Genomic DNA, 16,933 nt, shown 5'->3' on the forward strand with positions numbered 1-16,933 from the left:
TGTTGCTTCATAGGGTCATTGATTTTGAGAGCTAAAGCCTTCAACGCCTTAGTCACGTCAGTCAATTGACTCCTAAGTTCATTAACTTCCTCTTGAGTTACCATTATCTTCTTAGCTTTTCTCTTTTAACGAATCGGTTTATGAAAAAGTAAGACTTGAATAAAGAGGTTGCCCTTGATTAATCTCCCTTCTCTTCTTGACCAAGTATTGTGGAAAAGGGAAATTAGGGATATTCATTGTTAATTATTTGACTCAAATCTATTTAACATGCATAGATGAAAGAAGGTAGGAAGAATGAAGGTTGTGCTGCGAAGAAAAACGATGTAGATGGAGAGATATGAAGAAATTAGGAATAGAATGTACCCCCAACTCAAATGACGGAAAAAAAAAACCGACTCATGCATGAACCTAAGACATGGTCATGGTGACATATACTTAAAGTGTGTGCTAAGATTAGTGAGTGTAGGTGACATTCTACGACTCGTGTCATGACTATGTGGCTAGACTATGTGACTAGACTCGATTAATTACTTAACAAGGTATTATTACCAGTGAAAATTAACTGAATCGACTAGAAAACTGCTCAATTAGACATAAAGTGATGACTCGAGCAATAAATCGAACTGTCGCCAAAATGACAGGACTAGCGCCTCTCTTTGTAGTGTAGCACCGGACGAAAGGACTATCGCCAGGCGCTACGCTCCACAGAGTGGCGCTGTAGTTTAAATCTTGGCGCCATTGCTAGAACGTCGATCTAAAACTGATTTCGGTGTTATTACTCTACAAGGTATGTCTAAAGTCGTACTAAGTCAACTCAGATTAAATTATTAGACTTTAATCACTCAAATTAATTAATTAATTAATTAATTAGCCAAAGTTCTTTTAGTCATAAATCAATTTATTTAATCTTAGCACAAGTCAAACAAACGGTTAGGAAAAACACATAGAGGATGCACAACCAATAATGCACAATTAGTCAAGTAGGCATACCATGATGCAATGAGTTTGCAACCTAACCATGGCTCTAGTTCTCTAAAGTTCGGGATATGGGTTAGTCAATAGAGGGTCCATGATTAATTGTCCGAATGCACCGCGCGGAAGCCTAACCGTGAAGGGTTGGCGCGAGTGGTTGGGACACCGCGAGTTAAGAAAAACTCACTTCCATATGGTTTGATGAATTCAACATTCTCAGATGTACCCTTTGTTTCTCAGAGCGTTCAATCAGGTAGATGGAGCATGAATTCCCAGAGGGTTATGTCCATATTGTACAACACATATGGGTTTCGGAAAAGTGAGAAAAACACAATCAGGAAGTAGGATCGAGCAAACAGTGCTAAAAACTAGTCAAAATTAGAACGCATATTTCTGGCTCGGTATTTGAAGAACTTGGCGCCAGCAAACAGAGTCCAACGCCACCTTTTGGCTTTAGTTGGCGCTAACTTCAAAATGTTAGTGCTAGTCTTTGTTCGCTGACGCTAGTTCCTACATGCCTCAGTAGCGTTCTGTGCTCGATAAATTTTTCCAGTTTCGTGCAGCATTATTTCGATCCTAGTTGGGAAAGATATTCCTCAAATTTCCTACGTGTAAAAATCCTATGTTTTTAACTCTTTACGGATGGTCTTTCTAATAAGATATTTTTTTATGCATATGACAATAATGTTAATAAAAATTACGCACGTGAAATACTTAGAACTTTTTGAGTCTCATCCACTCATTCTAAATCATTGCCTAAATAAATTTCAGGAATTAAAATAGAAATCCTCCCCTGTGGAGTCGCCAAAAAACTGTAGGGAATATTTCAAGCATTATCCCTAGCTTGAACCCCACTGTGATCATACACTAAAGTACGGTGTCGTCCAAAGGGAAAGAAGATAGAGCAAAAGAGTCGCCAACAAGTTTTAGGAACTTGTAAACCGCTCACGAGGTGAAGGTTACACCCCTTAAAGATCCAAGAGATCGTCAACTCCAATAGCTCTGGAACCATGACTGGTAGTTCGGGGATGAAGGTACAAATCCAACCTAAATATAGATTGAACCTGCCCTAATAATAGGCCTCTACTTTATTCTGATCGAATTCATGTGCGCTTTCTAACTAACATGCAATCAATAGGATTAACCCTAAACCTGTTTATCTATGTTTGTTAAATATTAATGCACAAATAAACCTATTATTGGCGATCACTTGAATTATAATCAAATTAACCCTAAACAAGATTATTAATTATCTTATTAAGCGTGATTACTGATGAGTGTCATTTATGGCACTCATAGGGTAGTCTTTTAGGATTATTTCTTTCTCTTTTTAATGCTTTCTTCTCTTATTTTTGGTCCTTTTTCCTTTAGTTTTCTTTCTCCTCTTTTCTTTATGGTTTTCATGTTTTTGTCGTGTTTTCCTTTTATTTGGCTCTTTTTCCCTTTTATTTCCTTTCTTTGTTTGCTTGTGTAGGTACTTGGAGAATCAGCTTTGCAAAGGAATCAAGTTGGGACCTTAATGACCAAGCAAGGAAGAAGAATTTGGCTAGAGAGGGCTTAGAGAGGCCTCGGAGAGGTCTCCAAGGTACTTCCTGCAGGCCGCGGGCGCGGGTCAGTAAAGCCGCGGGCTCGGGCTCAAGAAGCACAAATTGCCAGATTTTGGCAGGAGCTACCCGTGGTTGGTCCGCGGGCTCTCCGCGGGCGCGGGAAACTTGGAGAGGGCGCTCCGTTTCAGAGAGACTGCGTCCCCCTGATTGAGCTTTGGGAGCAGGGGAGTAGCCGCGGGCGCGGCATCTTTGGCTGCGGGCGCGAGTTTATACTGCCGCGGGCGCGGGTGTTGCCCAGATAGCCCGCGGAGGGTTCCGTACCCATTTCTCCGGGGCCGCAGATTCATCAGGAGCGGGCGCGGGATTTGCCGGTTTCTTCTTTCCTTATAAATAGAATTGTAATTCCTTTTTTAAACCAACTTTTTGATAATATTTCATTAGCTTAGTTTTAGAGAGAGAATTTAGAGAGAAGTTAGAGAGAAGTTCTTGGTATTGGATTTGTAACTGAAGTTTGGATTTCTTCATTTTCAATCATCAATATTAGTGAGAATCTCTTCCTTCTTTCATCTCTTACTTACTTGCTATTTAATTTATGCTTGTTGCTTGTTTTTCTTTGGATTTGAATTTGATATTGTTGAATATTTTGATTTCTCTTAGATTTTGATATAGAATGATGATTAATGCAATTTCTAGTTATTTGTTCTTGAATTTCACCATGATTAGTGAGTAGATTAGTTGCTAGAGAAAGGGGAAAGCATGTTTGATTAATGAAATTGCTAGTTGATGCTCTTTAATTGATTGATTTGTTGCAATCAAATTGGTTGACATGGTTTTTCATGTGATTGATTAGACTAGGAGTGATCAACCTATAAGATTAATCTAGATTGCATTGCAACTCTTAATGACATGAACAATTAATTGATTTGAAAGTTGCTCTAATTGATTGGGTTTGCTTGTGAATCTTCTTGATTTGCCTTTCATAGTGACTCCTAGATTGGCCTATAGGAGATAGCATTTGAACTCTCTTAATTGCTACTATTGTTTTTCCATTGCAATACTTGAATTAATTGATTGAGCTCTAAACTAGCATTATCATTAAACTTGCATGTGGAACCCATATCCCTAGTGTTTAGACCTTTGATTTATTTGATTAGACTTGTTTTAGTTTTCCATAGTGCCAACCATAATCTCAACTCCATCTTCGAGGTAGCTTGACTTAGACTCTAGTTTTCATCTTTGCATTCCCGAGGGATCAACCCTTAACTTGCTCTATATTCATATAAGGTTGGTTAGGTGTTTACAAATTTAGGAATACCCGGTGCTTATAGGTTTGAGAGCGGTATAGCTCCACCTACAACACCGGCAAATGATTTCGAAATTCGGCCGGCCATGATCACCTTAATTGAGAGGAGGCAATATAGTGGGGCTAAGAATGAGAGCCCGTTGAACCATCTTAAAGAATTTGAGAAATATTGCAACACCATCAAAGTCAACGGAGTTTCTCAAGAATTCATCCGCCTCAAGTTGTTCCCCTTCTCTCTCATAGGAAGATCCTTAGAGTGGCTAGATAAAGAGGTGAAGCCCAATTCCTTGAGAACATTGGGATGATGTTACAAAGGCCTTCTTGTCCCGCTTCTACCCTCAAAAGAAGATGGCGGAGGCAAGAGCATTGATTCAAGGGTTCAAGCAAAGGCCAAATGAAAGCCTTTATGAAGCATGGGAGAGATACAAAGAGTATCAAAGGGAGTGCCCTCACCACGGAATCCCAACATACCAAGTGGTCCAGATCTTCTATGGCGGTTTAAGTCCCCTAGGCAAGTCATGCCTTGAAAGGGGGGGGGGGGGGGGGGGCAGGGGTCCTATCATTAACAAGACCGAAGAAGAAGTGGTGGACATTATTGAGGACGTGGTGACGTACTATAGAGATTGGCAAGATGGGGAGAGGGACTCTTCAAGCAAGCAATCTTCATTGTACTCGGTGGACCATCTAAATGCGATCAACAACCTTTCCTCCCAAATGACAAACATGGGAAAGGAGGTGACTGCAATCAAAGCCAAGTTGGAGGGCGCTTCTTCTTCTTCTCAAGCTTCGAATCTTCCCTCCCAATTTAAGGGGAGAGGTACTCTTTCTAACTCTCAACCCCCTCCCTCTTCACATAATATGCCTTTGGGTTGTTTGTTTTGTGATGCATGTGGATCGTATGATCATGACTCTAGTAATTGTCCTAATGAATGTGTTGATGAGTTTGGTAACAATGAGAGTGAACATGTGAATTATGTGTCAAATAATAATGTTCAACGGTTTGATAATCAAAGAGGTCAATGGAATAGGAATTACCAAAACCAAGGCAATTTTTACAACTATAACCAAGGTGGTGGTTAGAGAAACCAAGGGAACCAAGGTTCTTGTGGTAGCTATAATAACCAAGGTTATAGTGGCCAAAATCAAAGCCAAAATTATGGTAATCAAAACCAAGGTTATGGAAATCATAACCAAGGTAGTGGTAATCATAATCAAGGTTATGGTCAAAATCAAAATAGGGGTACTTGGAACAATCAAGGGAGGGGCAATTTTCAAAATAATGCTCAAAGAAGTCCCCCACCAGGATTTGTTCCAAGGACTCAAGGTAAAAATTCCTATTCACAACCTTCTTCACCTAGGACCAATTTGGAAGAAATAATTGAGAATCAAACCAAGTTGTTGAACACATACATGGCCGTTAGTGATAAAAAGTTCAATGAAATGATGACCCACAATAAAATGCTTGAAAACCAAATTTCTCAACTTGCTAATGCTTTGAAAGATCATGCAAGCCCTTCTTCTTTACCTTCCCAAGGTCTTGATCCCAAGAAACCCGTGAATGCTATTGTTACAAGGAGTGGTAAGGTTCTTGAGGAGAGATTACCTAGGAAGGGTGAAGATAAGGAGATTCCTAAGGAAGCCTTGGTTGAGAATGAGGGGGATAAGGCATCATTGGATGAGGTTGTGGTTGAGACACCTAGAGAGGTGAGAATAGAGAAAGAAATTGTGAAACCCAAGCTCCCTTACCCACAAAAATTCATGAGACACAAATTGGATGAACAATTTGGGAGATTCATTGATATGCTAAAACAACTTCATCTTTCTCTACCTTTTACCGATGTGATCAACTAAATGCCAAATTATGCCAAATTACTCAAGGACATTTTGAGTGGCAAAAGAACTTGTGAGGTTGTGGAGACTATCAACTTGACCGAAAATTGTAGTGCTATCATCATGAACAAAATGCCACCCAAATTGAAAGACCTCGGAAACTTCTCCATCCCTTGTGCCATTAAAAAGATGCAAATTGATAATTCCTTATGTGACTTGGGAGCTAGTGTGAGCATAATGCCATATTCGGTTTATCAAAGACTTGAACGAGGGGAACTCTTACCTTCTAACATTACCTTGCAATTAGCCGATAGGTCAATCAAGTTTCCAAAAGGTAAGGTAGAAGATGTTCCATTGAGGGTTGGGAAGTTTGTGTTCCCGGTGGATTTTATTGTGCTTGAAATGGATGAAGATGCTACCATTCCAATCATTTTAGGCTAGGTAGACCCTTTATTGCTACCTCGGGTGCTATGATTGATGTGAGTGCAAAGATTTCCCTTAAGGTAGGAGATGAGGTTATAGAATTTGATTTGAATGAAAGCGTGAAGTATCCATTTTCTTCTCTAGAAAATTGCATGATGATTGATTCACTTGATCATTTTGTGTCTTCCATGCATGAGCACTTGCTCACCTCTAACGATGCTCTTGAGAATGTTTTGTTGAACAAGGACAAAGTAGGTACACCATGCAAGGAAATGGCATTCTATGAGGAATTGCTTAATGGATGCATGGAGGAGGTGGATGAGCAAATGTGCTTGAAAATCTCAAGCCAAGAAGCTTTTCAAGAGGCCACATCAAAGGAAGGTAATGGTGTGCCTATGGTAGAGCTCAAACCTCTACCATCACACCTTAGGTATGAGTTCTTGGGCCCTCATTCCACTTACCCCGTGATAGTTAGTGCATCCTTGAGCGTGAGCCAAGCTCAAGTGTTATGTGGTGTTTTGAGAAAGCACCAAGGTGCTTTGGGGTATATAATTGATGATATTAAAGGTATAAGCCCCGCCTTGTGCCAACACCACATAACACTTGAGGAAGGCGCCCTTCCTTCTATCGAACGACAAAGAAAACTACATCCCCAAATGGGAGAGGTATTTAAGAAGGAGATCACTAAGCTATTGGATGCGGGAATCATATTCCCCATCTCTAGCTCAAGGTGAGTCTCCCTCGTGCATGTCGTTCCAAAGAAGGGGGGCATGACCGTGGTTGAGAATGAGAAGGGTGAGCTCATTCCAACTAGGACGGTCACGGGTTGGCGAATGTGTATAGACTATAGACGTCTAAACACATCCACCAAGAAGGATCACTTCCCTCTTCCATTTATTGATCAAATGCTTGAAAGACTAACAAGGCACAAGTTTTATTGTTTCCTCGATGGATATTCGGGATTCTTTCAAATCCCCATCCACCCCGATGATCAAGAGAAAACTACCTTCACATGTCCTTATGGGACCTTTGCCTATCGAAGAATGCCCTTTGGGTTATGCAATGCACCCGCTACATTCTAAAGGTGCATGATGAGTAATTTCGGGGATATGTTGGAGGAGGAAATGGAGGTCTTCATGGATGACTTTTCGGTGGGGGGTGTCTCATTTGAGGAGTGCCTTGTGAACCTTGAGAAGTGTTTGGAACGATGTGTTAAGGTCAATCTTGTTTTGAATTGGGAGAAATGCCACTTCATGGTGGAGGAAGGTATAGTGCTTGGGCACAAGATTTCAAATAGAGGCATTGAGGTGGATAAGGCAAAAATAGAAGTGATTGAGAAACTTCCACCTCTTGTGAATGTCAAGGGAGTGAGATCGTTCCTTGGTCATGCGGGTTTTTATAGGAGATTCATCAAGGATTTTTCACTTATTGCTAAGCCCCTAAATGACCTTCTTCAAAAGGATGTTGAGTTCATTTTTGATGACAAATGCTTGAAGGCATTTGATAGATTGAAGAAGGCCCTAATCTCCACTCCTATTGTTCAAGCCCCAAGGTGGGATCTTCCTTTTGAATTGATGTGTGATGCGAGTGATTAGGCGATTGGAGGTGTTTTGGGACAACGTGTAGACAAGAAGCTTCATGTGATTTACTATATGTCCAAGACACTCAATGGGGCTCAAAAGAACTACACTACAACGGAAAAGGAATTTTTAGCAATTGTGCACTCTTTTGAGAAATTCCGTTGTTACTTGTTGGGTTCCAAGACCATAGTTTTCACGGATCACGCGGCCCTCAAGTATCTTTTTGCCAAGAAAGAGTCCAAGCCTAGGTTGATTCGATGGGTGCTTGAATTGCAAACTTTTGAGATTGAGATTAGGGACAAGAAGGGTGCGGAGAATGTTGTGGCGGACCATCTTTCTCGCCTTGAGGGTGATCAAATTCATGATGATGGTTCACCAATTGAGGATAGAATGCTTGATGACTTCTTATATGCCATAGAGGTGAAGGAACTCCCATGGTATGCCGACTTGGTGAATTTTCTAGCATTTGGGGAGTTTCCACCCTCCTTCTCAAAGAACCAAAGGAAGAAAATCAAAAGGGAGGCAAGACATTACTTGTGGGATGATCCAATCTTATACAAACGAGGGGTTGATGGCTTACTTAGGCGTTGTGTTCCAAATGAAGAGGTGCCTAGTGTTTTAAGGATATGTCACTCGGACCCTAGTGGTGGGCATATGGGTGTTTCCAAGACCGCTACAAAGTTTCTTCAATGTGGTTTGTGGTGGCCGCATTTCTTCAAGGACTCATGGGGCTTTGTGAAGTCATGCGACCGATGTCAAAGGGTTGGGAATATCTCCAAGAGGAATGAGATGCCTCAACAGCCCATTCTTGAGTTAGAGGTGTTCGATTTTTGGGGGATTGACTTCATGGGACCATTCCCATCTTCATATGGTAATCAATTCATACTTGTGGTTGTGGACTATGTTTCTAAATGGGTTGAGGCCATTGCCTCCCCTACTAATGACCATAAAGTAGTGTTGAAGTTGTTCAACAAAATCATCTTCCCAAGGTTTGGCGTGCCTAAGGCTGTGATAAGCGATAACGGATCTCATTTTGTTCACAACGCCTTCCAAAAGATGTTGAGGAAACATGGAGAGCATCAATTGTTCGGCCTTCCATATCATCCTCAATCGAGTGGCCAAGTCGAGGTCTCCAATCGTCAAATAAAGCTCATTCTTGAGAAGACGGTTGCAAGGAATAGAAAGGATTGGTCGGACAAGTTAGATGATGCTCTTTGGGCTTATAGGACGTCTTTCAAGACGCCTATTGGTACCACTCCATATCGCCTTGTCTTTGGAAAATCATGTCATCTCCTGGTAGAGCTTGAACATCGTGCCTTGTGGGCCATCAAGAAGATAAATTTTGACTTAGCTAATGCGGGGGAGAAGAGGTGGTTGGATCTTCATGAGCTAGAGGAACTTCGACTTGATGCTTACGATTGTGCTAGCACCTACAAAGCTCGCTCCAAGGAGTTTCATGACAAGCTAATTGAGAAAAAGGAGTTTTGTGTAGGTGACAAAGTCCTCCTCTACAATTCAAGGATGAAGTTGTTCCCCGGAAAGCTCATGTCAAGATGGAGTGGACCATTCTTGGTGAAAGATGTTTTTGATAAAGGTGCCGTGGAGATTTCTCCTTTGAACTCCTCATCTTCATTTAAGGTTAATGGTCATCGGATCAAGAAGTAATATGATGGAGTGTTTGTTGGACTTGTCACAAAATGATTCTTTTTAAGCCACCTTGAGATGGTGGTGCACGTCGAGCTAACGACGTTAACCAAAAGCACTTACGGGAGGCAACCCAGATTCTCATCTCATTTCTCTTTCCTTTCTTTTCATTTATTTTTCCTTGATTGGTTTTTTATCTTATTTTGAGTTGGTTTTGTGTTTGTTTTGTAGGTCGCCTATTATCATCACTTGTTGGAAAGAAGGGGTTTGATGAAGAGTTTAAAGTTCAGGGGAGAGGGCTCCTCGAGGGCTTGGAGAGACCTCGGGGGCCTCTTCACCTTTTTGAGGCATTTCAATCCAGGGACTTCCCAAGGTTGCCCCGCGGTCTCTCCGCGGGCGCGGTAAGTTTTGGAGAGGCCTCGGAAGTTTTGGAGAGGGCGCGGCCCTCATTTCAAGCAAAATTTAAGTTCAATCCAGGGACTTCCCGCGGTTGCCCCGCGGTCTCTCCGCGGGCGCGGGATGTTTTGGAGAGGGCGCGTCATGTCTGGAGAGGGCGCGGCCCTCAATTCAAGCAAATTTGGAAATTCATTCCAGGAACTTCCCGCGGTTTCCCCGCGGTCTCTCCGCGGGTGCGGAAAGTTTTGGAGAGGGCGCGGCGTTTATGGAGAGGGTGCGGCCCCCCGTCAGGTAAAAAAGTTCAAAACGTTCCAGGAACTCCCCGCGGTCTCTCCGCGGTCGGGGGAGAGTTGCCGCGGGCGCGGCAAAGTCGGGAGAGGGCGCGGCGAACTGGGTTTGTTAATCCGGGCGCGCCCCTCTCCTCTCTCTCTCTCTCTCCTCTCTTATTTTCTCTTCTTCTCCTTATTTTTCCCCTTTCTCTCTCTACCTCCTCTAAAACCCTAACCCCAAAACATCAATTTCTCACTTCTTTCTTTAACTTTTGCCTTAAATTTTCACAAATTCTTCCATATTCCTCCATTTTTATCACTCCTACTCTACTTTCTCGTGGTTTTTCTGGAAATTTCGGGTCTTTGAAGTGCTTTGAGTTTAATTTGAGTCTCCAATCTTGGTATACTTCTAACCTTTGTAATATTTTTGTCAATTTCAATTGATTTCTTTACATTGGTTTGTTTACCTTGATTTTGAGCATGATTTTTGTGTTTTATGGTTGATTTATGGGAAATTTGGTATATTTGGGTGATTGTTACTTTTTCTTGTTGTTTCATGATTATATTGATGATTGATTGTTGATATTGTTGTTTGTTGTTGGATTTTGGTTGCTGTGTTGATTGGAACAGGTACCTTGTAGTTTGTGGTGATTTGGTTGGATTTGTAAGGAGGGTTGTGAGTAATTTTGGTGGTAGTTGTTTTGTTTGAGGGAGTTTGTGCTGTTCTTGTGAATTGTGTGAATTTTGTCAAAATGGATTTGTTAAGAAGAGTGAAAAGTAGCAAGAAAAGCTCAAACCAATCCCCCGACCAATCCTCAAACCCTCAACCCCAACCGCATTCCACAACTCAAGATGATGCTCCTCCTCCTCCTCTACCCCCTCTCAAGTTTTGGAACCATTCTAAACAAACCCCCATCTATAACAAAATGAAAGACCAGAAGTTTAGACCTTCCCGCCATTACTTTCGTGAGGACATGGCCAAGCTAGGAATTGAGAATGACCTTGACGTCCTTCTAAACAACCTAAGCTTGGGTGAGTTTATAAAGTCTTCCCCTAGAACCTATTTGGAGCCTTCCATTGAGTTTTTCTCCACATTTGAGTTCAATAAGGTGGGGGAAACCGACTTTATTATTTCCTTCCAACTCTTCAATGTCAAACACACCATGAACCTAGCCGAGTTCAATGTAGCCCTTGGTTTCAACCCCAATGGTGATATCTTCGAGCCCCTTATCTCCCTAGTCCAAACTGAGTATAATGAGGTTTCTTGGTGGAGAACCATAGCCAACAAGAGGGATTTTGATTCGAAGAAGTCTTTTGCTAGTGAGATTATCCATCCGGCCCTTAGGATCCTTCATAGAATTCTTGGGTATTCAGTCTTTAATAAGCAAGATTTAGGGAAGTTATCTCGAGAGGAGATTATGGTGTTATGGATGGCTACCAAGCCGGAGTTAGGGTCAAGGATTAATTTTGGCTATATCTTCATGAATTGTTGTAAGGATATAATGCATGGGGTCAAAACGGGGGAAATTCATTGTGGGGGTATGGTGACACGTCTTGTGTCGTATTTTAAGCAAGAGGGGTTCTTGAAGTCTTGCACTCCGGTTGGAAGGAGTGAAGACGTGTGGATTAGTTTGAAACAAGTTAACACTTTGCGTTTCATAACTAGCACTAGAAGAACCGATACTTACTCTTGGCTAGTGAGAAATACCCACCATTGCCTACTCCCTAACCCGGCCACCACCTCCATCCTTCGTGAGGCTAGAAACATTTGGATTGTCCCTAGGGACAATGGGAGGATTGAAGATGATATGGAGGAGGATGATGAGATTGATGGGAGTGATGAGAATGATGAGGAAGAAGAGGAAGGAGGAGGAGAAGAATGTGATGAAGAGCAACAACAACCGCCACTACAACAACGACATGAGAATTTTCATGATGATGATTAAAGAAGAAGAAGAGGAAGAAGACAACAAAGACAACAACAACAACAACAAGATTTCCAAGGAGATGCTTATCTCCGAGTGATGGAGGCCATGAGAGCCAACATGGAGCGCATGCAATTGAGCATGCAAGGTATGTACTCAGACCACCAAACTTTGTCTTATCAAACTAGCGCCTTGTATGACGCTAGTGTGCGTAAGGGGGAGGTCACACCTCCGGTCAACTACCCTTATGTGCCGCCACAACTAGGGTCGGTACCTTCCTGGGGTGGTGACAACCTCCCTACGTACCCATATTGGCCCGGGGTTGAGGACCCCGATGCGCCAAGGCGCAACTTCCCGCCTTATGATTATAGGGTCTCGGGGGTGAGTGATGATCGGGGTGATCCCGCATACTATTATGTTCACCCCCATCACCCCGAGCCCCTTGTTCAGCGTGAGCCCTACGACCAATTGACCCGATCCCAACTTGACCTATTCAAGGGTCACTATGGATTTCCTCCCGGTTACACCGGAGGTTGGGATACGGGTGATTATGGTGCCGGCCCTAGTGGCCAATAGTCTCCTTATGTATGTTTGTTTCCCTTTTTATCTCCCCCTTCCCTATTTTGCATGTTTGTAGGCATCGCGGTCGATGCCTTCATTTTTTGAGGGGGGAGGGTCAAAAAGGATGTTTTATGGTTGGTTTGGGGGAGGCACCTGGGGCTCGGTGGGAAGTCTTTGATAAGGTTTTTGGTGGATTTTTGCTAATGGTCTCGTTGGTTTGTTGCTTGTTGTTGTTTTGTTTCATTTCATGATGTTTTTGGGAGTTTCTTGAGAAAAATAAAAATTTTGATGATGATGGTTTCTCTAGGTTTTTTGTATATAGTTTTTGTCTAAGTGTTTTATCGATTGCTTTTGTTTGTAAGTTACTAACAATTTCATTTTGTATATATAGCCTTTTTCTTTAACTCACCTTGCTCGTAGCCTATGCTTTGGATTACGGACCCTTTTGGAGAAGCACGTTCCTACTCCTTGGGTACTTTAGTTTAGCACGGACGCTTGGTGAGGCCTTTCTTATTTTACCTCTTTATTTTCACTTCTTTATTATCTTGGTTGCTTAGATTAGGATTAGATTTAGGGGAAGTTGAACGGTTCGAGGATATATGAATTTAACACCTAGTGTGTTTGGGGTCTTTGGCGATGTGGCCATTAGACCGCTTGTATGTCGATTGGGATAAACGTGTTATGATTGCATCTTTGCCCTTTTCCTCTTTCCCTTTCTTGTCCTTATCTAAGTTTTCCATCTTCTCTTTTCTTTTCTTTCCCTTTCTTTTATTCTTGTTTGTGTGCATAACTTTTTGAGGCTTTATTTTCACTCTTTCTCTTTTTGAAAATTGGACTTGTATGCAATGGACTTTTGCTTTTGAATAATAGTCTTCCTAGGTAAGATTGGTATGCACGGTTTGAGATTACGTTTGGTTAATTCTAGGATAAAGCATGCTAAGATAGTTGTCTAGAACTAGGGGGATCATGAAACCGGATTCTACTCGTTTGTGGCATGTTGGTAGTTGCTCCCTATCTTTGATTTGACAACCTTAGTGAGTTTTTGCTACAACCATGTGAGATGTATATTTGTTCAAGCTTTCATCAAATTCTTGCATGAGCGGCATGGATCCTTGATTTTCGCAAGCCTAATCTAGAATCTTAGCGTATGATTCCTAAGACAGTGACCGAACTACCTAGGGAGGACAAAGGCAACTTTTCGGGGAGGTATTTTCTTTTTCTAGGATAGTCCCTTTATGTTTACTTTTTTTTTTTTTTGGTTTGGGATACATTTGCCTACTTGTTACACCTTTGAACCTTTTTCCCTCTTTTCAAGCAGCATAATTAGATATCTTGAGCCTTTTGTTTCGTTTTCCCTCTTTTTGGTTTTTGTGAAGCATGGGTCAATGTTTGGTGATTGTGGTCTATGAAGTTGGAGTTTGGTTCGAATTGGTACAAATAATTGAGTTGTTTATATTTGGTAAATAATGGCAAATGCTTATGTAAAAGTCGTCCTTAGTAAAAGAGGCAAGGATGTTAATAAATGCATATTTGAAAAAGCCGTCCGAATTGAAAAAAGGCAAGGACTAATGCTTTTAAGGAGTACGAGAAAATGCAAAAAAAAAAAAAAAAAAAAAAAAAAAAAAAAAAAAAACATAAAAATTCAAGTGTCTTTCTCCTCTCTATGCATTGAGGACAATGTTTCTTTTAGCTTGGGGGGAAAAGCTTTTGCGCTTTTCGTTCTTATGTTTGTAGATTGTTGCTTTGAATAAGCTTGGGGGTGTTAATAAATTTTTGTTTGGTGATTACTTAAGTTTGGTGTTGAGATTTTGCTGGTCTTTGCTTCACAATTTAGAATAACCACCAAATTTTAAATTTTAGCCTACCTTAACCCTTCTTGCCTTACGTTACAACCTTTGGGAAGACCTTTGGACCTAGGAGTTGAGTCTTTCATCGGTGGAGAGAATCATGGGTTGTAGACTAAGGAAAGGGGATGCGAAATCAAGATATCAAGTAGCCCAAAAAAAAAAAATTGATCTTTTTCCGGTTCCTTCGCGGAATCTATGAGATGCTCACTAAGGGGAGATATGAGATTAGTAGGGGGAACGCGGTAAAACCGTTTGGGATGAAAGTGGAGTGTGATAACTAGTTCCTATGCTTAGCATATTTATGTTTCAATCAACCTTAGGTATCTTATAACGTGCACACCATAATTCACTTTAGAAAGGTTGTTATTCATTTGAATTATAGTCTCTTTGTAAAGTCCATTTCGTAAAGATTTTGTTTCTTTTTTCCTTTTTCTTTTCCTTTTCTGGTTTTCCTCTTGGGGGTTTGGTGGAGAGTTATGGGTAAACTCTTAGGATACCCTTACGAGAGCATCACTCGTCCTTTAGGGCGATCTAGGGGTTTAAATGGCTTGTTGTAGCTAAAAACAACCGCGATTCCTACGACAGTGAGTCTTAGTGTAAATTCTCGCCCCTCTTTTTCTTTTTGCTTCAAATAAGCCCTTCTTTTTCCTTTTTATCCCTTGCTTTGCTCGGGACGAGCAAAAGTCTAGCTTGGGGGAATCTGATGAGTGTCATTTATGGCACTCATAGGGTAGTCTTTTAGGGTTATTTCTTTCCCTTTTTCATGCTTTCTTCTCTTATTTTTGGTCCTTTTTGCTTTAGTTTCTCTTTCTCCTCTTTTCTTTATGGCTCTCGTGTTTTTCTTGTGTTTTCCTTTTATTTGGCTCTTTTTCCCTTTTATTTCCTTTCTTTGTTTGCTTGTGTAGGTACTTGGAGAATCACCTTTGCAAAGGAATCAAGTTGGGACCTTAATGACCAAGCAAGGAAGAAGCATTTGGCTAGAGAGGGCTTAGAGTGGCCTTGAAGAGGCCTCGGAGAGGTCTCCAAGGTATTTCCTGCAGGCCGCGGGCGCAGGTCAGTAAAGCCGCGGGCGCGGGCTCAAGAAGCACAAATTGCCAGATTTTGGCAGGAGCTACCCGCGGTTGCCCCGCGGGCTCTCCGCGGGCGCGGGAAACTTGGAGAGGGCGCTCCGTCTCAGAGAGACCGCGGCCCCCTGATTGGAGAGGGCGCTCCGTCTCAGAGAGACCGTACCCATTTCTCCGCGGCCGCGGATTCATCAGGAGCAGGCGCGGGATTTGCTGGTTTCTTCTTTACTTATAAATAGAATTGTAATTCCTTTTTTAACCAACTTTTTGATAATATTTCATTAGCTTAGTTTTAGAGAGAGAATTTAGAGAGAAGTTAGAGAGAAGTTCTTGGTTTTGGATTTTTAACTCAACATTTGATCAATCAAGTTTGGATTTCTTCATTTTCAATCATCAATATTAGTGAGAATCTCTTCCTTCTTTAATCTCTTACTTACTTGCTATTTGATTTATGCTTGTTGCTTGTTTTTCTTTGGATTTGAATTTGATATTGTTGAATATTTTGATTTCTCTTAGATTTTGATATAGAATGATAATTAATGATATTTCTAGTTATTTGTTCTTGAATTTCACCATGATTAGTGAGTAGATTAGTTGCTAGGGAAAGGGGGAAGCATGTTTGATTATTGAAATTGCTAGTTGATGCTCTTTGATTGATTGATTTGTTGCAATTAAATTGGTTGACATGGTTTTGCATGTGATTGATTAGACTAGGAGTGATCAACCTATAAGATTAATCTAGATTGCATTGCAACTGTTAATGACATGAACAATTGATTTGAAAGTTGCTCTAATTGATTGGGTTTGCTTGTGATTCTTCTTGATTTGCCTTTCATAGTGACTCCTAGATTGGCCTATAGGAGATAGCATTTGAACTCTCTTGATTGCTACTATTGTTTGTCCATTGCAATACTTGAATTAATTGATTGAGCTCTAAACTAGCATTATCATTGAACTTCCATGTGGAACCCATATCCTTAGTGTTTAGACCTTTGATTTACTTGATTAGACTTGTTTTAGTTTTCCATAGTGCCAACCATAATCTCAACTCCATCTTCGAGGTAGCTTGACTTAGACTCTAGTTTTCATCATTGCATTCCCTAGGGATCGACCCTTAACTTGCCATATATTCATATAAGGTTGGTTAGGTGTTTACAAATTTAGTTTGACTTGGGGGAAGGGTAGATAACGACATACATTTTTCTCTTGTCAATTACAAGTACCAAATTCCCTTTAAACATGCATAAAAGGTGTGATCAAGCAATAACAATAAATATCAAGCAAAATAATAATAATCATGATAATAAAATTATAATCATCATAATTAAAATAATCATGTTAAAGAATAAAGCATAATAATAGTAAGATCCTAGGCATGATACTAACAAGATTAATAACAAACCCTAGCATGTCACTAAACAATAAAAATCAAAGATTTAGCCCAAACATGATACTAATAATCACAAATATTAGGAAGAATATAAAAGGCATCATACTTTTAATCATACTTGATATTAGTATTTTTTAGTTGTTACCCTAAACATGATACTAGGAAGATCAAAAGGCCCTAAC

The 16,933-nt window shown here is 40.9% G+C and overlaps 1 non-coding gene across 1 annotated transcript; it reads right to left on the reverse strand.

Moving 5' to 3' along the window:
- Positions 1 to 4,177: 4,177 nt before the first annotated feature.
- On the reverse strand, positions 4,178 to 4,283 carry LOC145557085 (small nucleolar RNA R71). The gene has a single exon (XR_014092161.1). It is a non-coding gene; the product is annotated as a small nucleolar RNA R71 (small nucleolar RNA).
- Positions 4,284 to 16,933: the final 12,650 nt, after the last annotated feature.

The sequence above is a fragment of the Chenopodium album genome, chromosome 8, assembly GCF_948465745.1.
Source record: "Chenopodium album chromosome 8, dcCheAlbu1.1, whole genome shotgun sequence".
NCBI lineage: Eukaryota > Viridiplantae > Streptophyta > Magnoliopsida > Caryophyllales > Amaranthaceae > Chenopodium > Chenopodium album.